The sequence below is a fragment of the Myotis yumanensis genome, unplaced genomic scaffold (assembly GCF_028538775.1).
Source record: "Myotis yumanensis isolate MYYU_CA2020_CCGP unplaced genomic scaffold, mMyoYum1.0.hap1 SCAF_8, whole genome shotgun sequence".
Classification (NCBI taxonomy): Eukaryota; Metazoa; Chordata; class Mammalia; order Chiroptera; family Vespertilionidae; genus Myotis; species Myotis yumanensis.
In genome coordinates, this window is record NW_027223759.1 from 53,737,223 (window position 1) to 53,749,266 (window position 12,044).

Consider the following 12,044-nt stretch of genomic DNA (forward strand, 5'->3'; position numbering starts at 1 on the left):
GTGGTAGTTCTATTTTTAATTTTTTGAGGAACTTCTGGATTGTTTTCCCTAACAGTTTGCACCATTTTACAATCAAACCAATAGTGCACAAGAGTTCCGATTTCTCCACGTTCTTTCCAACACTTATTCTTTTCTGTTCTTTCTTTTTTAAAAAAAGTACCTGTCCTAATGGTTGTGAGGTAATATCTCCTTGTGACCTTGATTTGAATTTCTCTGATGATTAATGCTATTGCACATCTTTTCATAATGCATGTTGGTCATTTGCATATCCTTTTTGGAAAAATGTCTATTTATTCCAGTCCTTTGCCCATTTTCCTTTTTTTATTTTTGCTGACATATATCTTCTTGCACCCTGTGAAAGAAATCCCCCTTTCCTGGGTCAGGAAACACCCATTGTTAATTATTTTATCTCCCCTCCACTCTAGTTCTTGAAAAAGAATATTCAATACCTATGGCACTCATTTCCTGTTCTCCTACCACCCCTAACCTTCACCCTGCTTAACTTCCATTGTTGCTGCTATGATTCTGAAGCCCATAACATTTTTTTTTTAATGTGAACCCTCTCACAGTCTTCTATTTAGTTATACCATCTTTAGTCTTTATCCTTTCAAGCTATCCTGTGTCCCGTTTCTGGAGTGTTGCTGCTTAAAAAACATGATTTTGACAATTACTGTTTAAACTTTTCAATGGCTCTCCTTGCCTACATTAAAAAGTCTATATTTCGTAGAGTAGAATATAAGGTTGCTTAACATTTGAGTTTTGATTACTGGTTTGTGTCTCTACCATATCCTGAATAACTTTTTTTCCCCTTTCTCTTAGCATTGAATTGCTTTGCCTTTAGTAAACCGCTTGAAGGGAAGTCCTGTATTACTCATATTACTCATCTTTGCATCCTTATATCTAACATAGTGTCTGAAACAAGGTAAGTACCTAATAAATGTAATGAAAGCAAATAATCTCTCCTATTTTGTTATTTTGAATTTTGTTACATTGGCTTTTTCTTAAGTTGAAATATATATGTGTATAATTAAATTGGCTTTTCCTAAAACAGATATATATATATCCCATTAACAAAAATTAGTATAGGTTTGGAGAGTATTATGCTAAGTGAAATAAGCTAGTCAGAGAAAGACAAGTATCATATGATCTCACTCATATGTGGAATCTAATGAACAAAATAAACTGAGGAACAAAATAGATCCAGAGATTTAGAAGCATGGAACAGACTGTCGAATTTCAGTGGGAAGGTGGGGGTGGATGGGTGGGTGGGAAGAGATCAACCAAAAAACTTGTATGCATATATACATACTAGAGGCCTGGTGCACGAATTCATGCACAGGTGGGGTCCCTCGCCTGGCCAGCTGTTGGGGCCAATCAGGGCCATCTTGCCCAGTCCTGATCAGGGCCGGCCAGCCGGAGGGAGGGACCACAGGAGGTTGGCTGGCCAGGGGGAGGTTAATTGTGGGTCAGTGTGCATCATAGTCACCGGTCAAATAGTCGATCAGTTGACCAGTTGTTATGGTTTCTTAGGCTTTTATATATATAGATATGTATAACCCATGGACACAGAAAATAGTGTGGTGAAGGCCTGGGGTGGGGAGCAGGGACAAACTAGGAGGAGTCAATGGGTAGGAAAAGAGGGACATAAGTAATACTTTCAATAATAAAGAGTTTAAAAAATTAGTATAGGGATAACATAACATTTTGAGTTAGTTCCTCCATCTTTAAAGCCAACACTGAAAATAATATTTGGAGAGTAAAAAGAAATTAAACCATATCCATAAGAAAATTTCAATTGCTAACAATTTCATAGCAGAGTTCTAATAAAATGTCCTAAATGGCAAAGAATTATCCACATTTGGAACTTCTCCTCTCTTTCTCCCCACTCCCGCCCCGCAGCGCCAGGGGCTCATGTCGGAAGAGTGCGGGCGAACTGCAGCCCTGGTGGTTGGGAGGACTCACAAAGGGGCCCTGGAAGAGGGCCTGGTGAGCCCCGAGGGAGCGGGGGACGAGGACTCGTGCTCCTCCTCGGCCCCGCTATCCCCGTGGTCCTCGCCCCGGTCCATGGCCTCGGGCTCCGTCTGTCCCGCTGGCAAGTGTGTGTGCAACAGCTGCGGCCTGGAGATCGTGGACAAGTACCTTCTCAAGGTGAATGAACTGTGCTGGCATGTTCGGTGTCTCTCCTGCAGTGTCTGCAGAACCTCCTTAGGAAGGCATACCAGTTGTTATATTAAAGACAAGGACATTTTCTGCAAACTTGATTATTTCAGAAGGTATGGAACTCGCTGCTCTCGCTGTGGGAGGCACATCCATTCTACTGACTGGGTCCGGAGGGCCAAGGGCAATGTCTATCACTTGGCGTGCTTTGCCTGCTTTTCTTGCAAAAGGCAACTTTCCACGGGAGAGGAGTTTGCTTTGGTGGAAGAGAAAGTCCTGTGCAGAGTGCATTATGACTGCATGCTGGATAATTTAAAAAGAGAAGTGGAAAATGGCAACGGGATTAGCGTGGAAGGTGCCCTCCTCACAGAGCAAGATGTTAATCATCCAAAACCAGCAAAAAGGGCTCGGAACCAGCTTTACCGCAGATCAGCTCCAGGTGATGCAGGCACAGTTTGCTCAGGACAACAACCCAGATGCCCAGACCCTCCAGAAACTGGAAGAAAGGACAAGCTTGAACAGACGGGTGAAACAGGTGTGGTTTCAGAATTGTAGAGGACACCACAAGAAACATGTCAGTCCCAACCACTCTTTCTTTGCCCCAGACACATCTGTCCCACCCTCCAGGCTGTCTCCGCCCCTGTTAGAAGAAATGATTCTGCCTACCTGCCCTGAGATGGGACGATGTTAACTGCGCTGCATAGTTATATGGATGCTGATTCACCAACAACTCTTGGACTCCAGCCCTTGTTACCCCATTCAATGACACAACTGCCAATAAGTTACACCTAATTTCTTTTTCAGGGATAGAAATGATTAAGGATATAAACTTGTCATTTATTATGTATAAAATACCATTGAAAAGATTAATGTTAATTTTTTATTTAACACCTAAAGCATTTCCAACATCACTTTGCTGCCCAGATATGTATCTACAGTTGGCCTGCAAGACACTTTTATTGATTTTTTTCTTTTTCTTTCTTTTTTTTTTTTTTTTTTGTAAAAGTTTTGTTTACAAGAAAACAAATCAAAACTTTCTTTTTGCATTGTCTGGAAATAGTTCATCTAGTGTGTATCTGTTAATTTATTTGTCATCAAAAGAGCACTTTGCCTAAAAGAAAGGACTGACAAGTGTGCAAAATGTTTACAATCCTTTGTGAAATTGTAGTCTATCATTAGTTTGTATCGGTAAGTTACTGTTATAAATATTACCTGCATCTTTTTTTGGTACATACAACTTTATACTTTGAGGCTTGTCTCTGTGAATTTGCAACTGAAATTTACGTTGCCACCATTTTCAGAAGGAACTGAATAAAGCTTTTGTTGTAGCATGCCACGCAGACACGTTCTTGTGTTTGTGGTTGATGAATTACGGCTGTAAATAACACTATGGTTTAATAAGCCCACCATTCTAAGTTTATTAAACATTTTCCATTATTGTGAAAGTTCCAAAAAAAAAAAGAATTATCCACATTTAATTTCTCCTCTGTATATTTTAATACAGAGGGCCTTGGGGCCCTACTGTTTTCACTGTCAACTTCTTGTCAACTAATGATCCAGGGGCTTCATCATTTAGGGCTTTAAGAACTTAACATTTAACAGACATTCTTCCTCATTTCACCATGACTTAACTTTGCTTGCTGACCCATATATGACAGAATCAAACAATACATAATAAACTATATTTTCATAGTTATTTGTTTACTGTCTTGCACCTCAATTTCATCCCTTATCATGGTTGACCATCAGAAAGCATTGGCATGGCTGAAGTTCAACAAGTTTGTTCAGCTGCACTTCACATGTTCTTCCCCTCAAACTTCCTGTGCCCCAATATTCCACAGCCAGGATTTACCTGGCAGGGAAGTGGGTCTCATCTCTTCTGCATAACATATAAAGTTTTGCAGAATCATAAGGTGGTGGCATTCTTCTGTTCTCTGCTCTATTTCTGTGCCTTCGACAGCTGGTTCCCAGTGAGCCTTAGAATCAACTGCAGATGTTTATGTCACCAGCAGTCCCTTAGGGCTCAGTTTGAAAACTGACATGTCCCCTTGGCAGCCAAGGATAGATGTTTCTCACACATTCTCTTTTTTACTGCATTTCTTCCTGTTCAGTCATGTGTTTTTTAGAATTATGGTTAGGTTTATGTTGGCTATCTATCTATCTATCTATCTCTTAATTATTTTTAAGCTTCTTGTAATCTAAAAACCTGAAGGTCCTCAGAATTTGAGCATGATTTTAGATTCAGAGAATCTGGGATCTGTGCAACCTCTTACCTAATTAAATAAACTTGGGTAAGTCCTTTGACAGGAGCCTCTATTTCTTCATCTATTATATGAATTTACTGTTGTTACTGGTGGGGAAAGGTCCTCATCCCTATCTGTTGCTCCTGGGAGTGGAATTCTTACACTATCCCAAGAAAAAGAATTTTCTGAGACTTGCACGGGAGAATGAGATATTGTAGAAAGTTTTATTTCTTTGGAATTAAATCCCTGAGTTTCCAAATCCCATTTCCCTTTGTCCAGTCATAGGAGAAGTGCAGCCGGGTTTCAGCAGGAGTTAAATCAGAGCCAGGTCCAGAGTTTCCTTCCCATGTTGGAGCAGAGTCCAGTCCAGCATCAGGCTAGCATAGTTTGTGTTCCCCACTGTAGTCCATCAGCCCATGCATGTGGGGTCCACATGGCTACGGAGAAAACCTGGGCAAGTGCAAGGAAGCAGGAACAAGAGAGTCCCACGAGCAAATGTCTTTATTTAGGGCAGTGGTTCTCAACCTGTGGGTTGCGACCCCTTTGACAGTCGAACAACCCTTTCACAGGGGTCGCCTAAGGCCATCCTGCATATCAGATATTTACATTACGATTCATAACAGTAGCAACATTACAGTTATGAAGTAGCAACGAAAATAATTTTATGGTTGGGTCACAACATAAGGAACTGTATTTAAAGGGCCAGAAGGTTGAGAACCACTGGTTTAGGGGATTATGCATTCACAAAGTTTTGTGGGCTTGCAGCGGCCCTACCCATTCCGGCCAGCCACCTCTGCTCCTAGGTGTCACTGACAAGCACCCTCTCTAGCCACTCCAACTTCACTGCACATGCATCCATCTCCTCTCTGTTGGACCCTTTTGCCCAGTAATCTGTGGGGAATGGGCAGGTGATTCCCTGGGGAGTGCAAAGTTGCAGCTTCCTGTGTAGTTGCCCAAATGACCATGCCTATAATATCTGGCCTTCCCTTTGCTTCTTTCCTATTATTAACAACTAGCTAATACAATGATATCATTATCACCTAACAAAAGGAATTCTTTAAAATTTCAAAGAGATAATTTGTGAGCAAGTGCTTTGAAAGGTATAAGTGTGTACAGTTTTGACTTGGTATTATAATGATGTATTTTTTGACCTATAGCTATCACATTTCAGTTGGCAATTATGTGGATGACTCTTCGTTATATTATAATAACCAGCCATTTTACCTAATTCAGTCAAACATTTGGTCAAATCCACTGTAAGGTTATTTTGACTGAATTGATTAAAGAGAAAGTCTAAAATAGCCTGAAAATGTAACTCCGCTATTTAACAAAGAAGCTTCCTGTTTGTCTTGTTAATGACACCTGCATGACTCACTTTTGAGCCAGATGTTGTATTTCATCATTTCATAACGTGTCATTTCTCTGCACCGATTTTTTTTATAGTTCCTGAAGCAAAATCTATTTCATCCATCACCAGGATATTGTTGGTGACAGCTGTAACACCTGAATAGGTAGCTTTAGCATTCACATGGACATAGGGATGGAAAAATTTCTCAGAATGGAGACAGCAGGGAATGAAACATATGGCAGGAAGTGGAAGAAGTGAGGACTAGTTTCTATAACAAACCTCTGCAAGTTTTGACAAGGCTCTCTGATATACTGTCAAACCACTCCAGGGCTGAGAGGCAGGTAACACTTCTTTGTCTCTAGTTTGAACAGTAAGACTTGCCTGAGGAAAGAACTTTCTTACATTGTTACCCCCCAAAAATGTTGGGAGGCAGTGAATTCTTGCTGGATGCAATAAAGAAATCATTTGTAACCCTATCTGCTCATCAGATTCGCCTGCACAGATGCTTAGGACTCCCCCACCCCCGAGCCCACGTCCACCCTTGGATATTTTAATTCAGTAGGTCAGAGATGGGACTCAGGCATCTATATTTGTAAGATGTTTTCCTGCTGTTTCTGATGTGCAAAAAGCTAGGCAAAAATGTATTGAAGGATCTAATTATCTAATGAAAGACTGTTTTAGAAGATGGACTTTAAGGCCCCACAGATATTGAGTTTATATGAGTGTATGAAGATAAATCTTCATTTGCAGGGGTCAAAATCTGAAATCTATCCAGGGACTAATTGGTAAGGTGGATGTGTGAAGTGTCTCTGTGAAATATAATAGGTAGTGGTGGGGATTGTGGCAAATGGGAGAGTGAAGCTCTTTTCAAAGGCACTCAGGGCACGCTAGTAACAAAACATATCTATGGACACATTTGGCGCTTGGGTCTGTTATTTTACCCGAGTATAAAGAGTCTTGGGGTGGAGGGATTTGGGGAAATTCTTCTCATGCCTGAAGTTTTCTTCAGTTTCTCTGGTGTAAAATACTCAGTACTACTTTCTTTTTGAGGTTTTTAAAACAATGTTAAAACATTAACTAGGAGAGGTACATCTGATAGATTGCCTTTTGCAAAGAGGAAGCGAGGAATATGATTTAAATGGATCCACTTCCTTCTCTCATTTTGCCCCCCAGCTTTTCCCGTCTGACTAGACTCCATGTTTGGTACAAGTTTGAGCTAAATGTGGATAAGCAGAGTATGGGGAACTTGACATTTAGTTTATCTTGATTTTCTGCTCCTGGATCCACTCCTAATCCTGTAGTACAATAATCAGAAAATCTCAATAAAATAAGAGAAATGTCAATGAATACAAAGCACTTCAAGAAGGTGTAAAGAACTGTTTTAAAGTTAGAAGTATTTTAGGGGCATCAGCTACAAATGTTGCCTAAGTGTGGTATTTTTTTTTTTTCACTTTGGGGCAATGAAATTTTATGAGTCACTAAATACATATTTTGACATCTGGCTTCACTGCTTCCCCGCCCCCCTGCCCCAAATGCTGTAAATTCTCATCATAAGAGTTTCCTTCTTGTCAGTCTTTTGATACTATACTTTCAATCATTTCCTGGATGATTTACAGATGGTTGTACCTAATTGCCTTAGGTCTTAGATTCCTATGAATTCTGTAGGTTAGAGTAGGGCATGAGGGTAAGAAATAGAAATGTTAAATTTTATGTGAGGACAGGCTAAGTTTTGGCCTTCCTCAACTGTGTAATTTATACCCTTGTGCCTATTTCACTTGTTAATGTAAATTCTTATACCTACAATTATTTAGACATCATTTCTTACAGATTTGAAGATTTTCTTGCCTTAAAATTTCATTCTGACACTTCTATCTTAATTACAGCTGCCAGTTTTGGAGTTTTTTAAATATGAGATTCTGAGATGTTTTAATTTTGAGTTTGTTGATTTTATTTGGTAGAAAAAATTAATTTTACACTGATATAAGGTAATGAAGGCTATTTTTATGAATAAATTTTAAAATTTGAAACTGGATATTTATGATCAAAAAAGTTTTATTTTCTATAACTGAGGAAGTATGTCTATACTGTTTTATGCCCTGGTTTTCTGTTTGTGGACTTACAGTTTGGTCTATGAACTTTTTATATCAAGAGGTAGATAATAGCCCTAGCTGGTTTGACTCAGTGGATAGAGTGTTGGCCTGTGGACTGGAGGGTCCCAGGTTCGATTCCAGTCAAAGGCATGTGCTTGGGTTGCAGGCTCGATCCCCAGTAGGGGGCGTGCAGGAGGCAACTGATCAATGATTCTCTCTCATCATTGATGTTTCTCTCTCTCTCTCCCTTCCTCTCTGAAATCAATAAAAATATATTTAAAAAAAAGAGTTAGATAATAAATGGGAAGTGACTATTGACAGTACCACATCAAAACTTGTTGCCTAGGGAGTGTACTTTTTCCTCTTATCTCCCACTCTTTTTATCTTCCCACATTTTATAGATTCCTCTACTAGTATCTTTAAGAGCTTCATTAAAACCTGACCATCCTCATGGGGAGAAGGGCCTGTGACGAGATAACCATTAGACAACCTTGTGAGGAGATATACAAGGAAGGGGCTGGGGTGAGTTTGTAACCACACATGCTGGGAAATTTAGGATAATGTGAAGTCCCAGCTCCCCGCTAACCACCCTGATTAGTGAAGCTGAGAAAATGTGACGGAATCCATGCCTATGTACATATGCTTTTAGGAAATGAGCTCAGGATCCCTCAGGAAAACCATAGCATCTAAGATGTTAACATTGAGCCCTGGCTGGTCACATTAATTCCTTCCACTGATACTGTCTAATCTTAGGAATTGCTGTCAGAGTGTGAAAGAATGTGTTTTGTGTGGGTTACTCTTGGCGTTTGCCAGCCATGGTCCTTGGGGTGTCTAGAGGTACAGAGTTAATCGCTAAAGCAAACTACAAGGACTCTGAGAACTAGAATGTTATTAGGGCTTCAGTAAGAAGCTTGGAAATGGGGATCACCCTGAGTTGTTAACACTTCCCAGGAACCCTGATTTTTAAAAATATATATATTTTATTGATTTTTTGCAGAGAGGAAGGGAGAGGGATAGAGAGCCAGAAACATCGATGAGAGAGAAACATCGATCACCTGCCTCCTGCACACCCTCTACCAGGGATGTGCCCGAAACCCAGGTACATGCCCTTGACCGGAATCGAACCTGGGACCCTTCAGTCCGCAGGCCAACGCTCTATCCACTGAGCCAAACTGGTCAGGGCAGGAATTCTGATTTTTAGTTGAGAAAAACTGGGCACTTATTTTAGAATCTGTGGAATGTCTTTCACTTTTTGTTTTGTTTTGGTTTGCTTTCACTTTTGACCTTGGCCTTGGTGGGGAAGGTTTTGCCATGGACTGGGTCTGAATGGCCTGATATCCTTGTCAATTGCTTTGAGGCAGCTGATATTCAACCCATTTGCTTGAAGGTAAACAACCAGTTTTGTTGCCCTGTCTTTCTCAAAGAGAACTGCTTTATTATGTAACCTAGTTTTGGCCAGGGCTAGAAGTTAATAAAATTGAGGCCTGATTTTGAGGGGCGATGCTTGAGCTACTCGAAGTAAGTTATATACTTCTGTTTCATAGGTTGCCTCCATGCCCCTCACTGATTTTTATTCTCTCTAATATTATGTATGTCAATCTTATAAAATTTAATTAGAATATTAGAATATGTTTTTATGTTATTGCCTCTTGCATCTAAACACAGCTTACCCAGACAGCCACACCACAATGAACACATTATTGATTATTCATGAAGACACCTTAGGCATTGTAATTATTAGTTTTTCTTCAAATCAAATAGACTTAGACATATAACTGAAAAGATTAATAGAAGCAGGAGCAGCAAATGGGGAAACCGGGAAGGCCAAATTGCAAATCTGATTAAAATGTCTAGTATATTGAAATTGAGGAGAAGATGTAAAATTAAGAAAGTTACAAGCAGGAAATGGCAAACACCAGCTGAGGCGATAGGGAATGCCATATGTTATATGTTCTTCATGCTTTTTTTCCCCTCTTGCTTTTTTCAAAAAAAGACTATATATAACACACACACATCATATATATATATATATATATATATATATATATATATATATACACACACACACACACACACACACACCACACACATTGCCCTGGCACATGTATCATTAAGGATCTCCTTGGAAAGGCAAGTTGATATATTTATTTTTTGGAATAAAAAAAATCCAAAGTTATTTTCTGCAGCATCAGGTTTGCATTATACTGGCAATCCCACGACTCTATTCATTGTTAAAAATTTAAAATTCTAGTCAGTTTTCTTTTGGTTTTCCTGTTGGATTTTATCTGTCCAAGTTCTGAGCTCTGCTGTCTCTCTGTTTCTGTTGATGAGCATCCAAGGAATACTTTGGAGCCTGTTTCCCATGTATTCTTCCCACAATATTTGTTTAGCACAGGATAAACAACTGATTACAAAGGATAAACAATGATAGAATATTCTTAATCTTATTGTATTAAGGCCATGCAAATCTAGGCAGCATTTATTACATGAATCAAATGTGAATTTTATTTTATAATGTGAAATTAGTTTTGGATGTCAAAATGGATTATCCCATTTATATTCCCAATTCAGATTTATTTTTATTTTTAAATATGTTTTTATTGATTTTTAGAGAGAGGAAGGAAGAGGGAATAGAGAAAAAGAAACATGGATGAAAGAAACATCATTGATTGGCTGCCTCCTGCATGCCTGCCACTAGGAATCCAGCCCACAACTGGGACATGTGCCCTGACTGGGAATCAAACCGGTGACTTCTTGGTTCCTCAACCCCTCAATGGCTGAGCCACACCAGCTAGGCCAGATTTATTTTTTAAAATTTGACACTTTCCCCCCTGCAATTCATTGTTCATAGACCTGTCTGCATTTTTTTTTTTTTTACATTCTTTCATGGCATGCTGCTATAAACAATAATTAACAAAGCATCTAATAAAAAACCTCTAGAATTGCTGATTGTTGAGAAAATCAACAACTTTCTTAAAAGGAGCAGCTTTTCATCTTATTGGCTCATCTCAGTTTCTTCAGGCCTTAGATGTCCTTGACCCCTCTAGTCTGCCCTTCCAGATGACAGTAGCAACTAACTTTTCTCTACATGCTCCGTATTCATGGTTTCATAGAGTTTATCTTAAAAACAACAACAACAACAACAACACAAAAAAAACCTCTAAAGAAAATCTCTTAGCTCTGGTTAATAATTTATTATCAGTTCACAGATTTGTAAAATTTACATCAAGAATGCTCCTCCTCCCCATTACAAAACAGAGAGCAATCATGCTTTCTGCTTTAGGAAGGAGCCCACCACTTCAATGATTCAGCCTTATTTCATGTCTCAGCTCTCTGTGGTTCTGCTGTCCTCAAATCTGTAGGGACTGTTATTTTGGGGAGACAATGGAAGTGGGCTCTATTAAAGCAAAGAATGTTTCATTAGCATCAACCACTTCATTTTGATGTGCCATTTGCTATAAAGAAAGGATTTCTAGTTCAATAAAAAATTGGTGGTGACCTAGTATGTCAACTTATGCTAAAAATAGACTCCAACAAAGAAAGGATCTTTTATAGATATTTTCTAGACAGTGATGACTTTAGCACAGTTACCTAGATCAACATATAAAGGGAATTTATTGGTATGGATGCAAACATTAGAATAACTTTTAATTAAGAAAGTCAAAAAGGTATAAGACCTGGAATGTATAAAGGGTCATGGATTATAAAAAGCTATGTCTAGCCCGGCTGGTATGGCTCAGTGGTTGAGTGTCTACCTATGAGCCAGGAGGTCACAGATAGATTCCAGGTCAGGGCACATGACCGGTGTGGGACTCGATCCCCAATGTGGGGGCATGCAGGAGGCAGCCGATCAATGATTCTCTCTCATCATTGAGGTTTCTATCTTTCCATCTTCCTTCCTCTCTCAAATAAGTAAATATATATATATATTTAAAAAAGCTATGTCTACAAACACATCAATAATCTTTGGAGTATTCAACAAAGTCTTGAGTTACTTGATGTTTCAAGTAAGTTTCTCCTCTTCCTTGTCTTCTTCCTCATCTCTTTCTTAAAAAAAAAAGTAAACAATCTACCTATGTCTTAGTTATCTATTGTGTTTCATAAATGATAATCTAGGTTAGAAAAATGGAAGCTGGAAATGGGGACATAAATAAAAGCTTATTTTTTGTATATTATAAATGAAATAGTAGTTGTAAGCAAATATCT

The 12,044-nt window shown here is 39.0% G+C and overlaps 1 pseudogene; it reads left to right on the plus strand.

The window, feature by feature from the left end:
• Positions 1 to 1,911: 1,911 nt before the first annotated feature.
• On the plus strand, positions 1,912 to 2,955 carry LOC139015672 (LIM/homeobox protein Lhx8 pseudogene; annotated as a pseudogene).
• Positions 2,956 to 12,044: the final 9,089 nt, after the last annotated feature.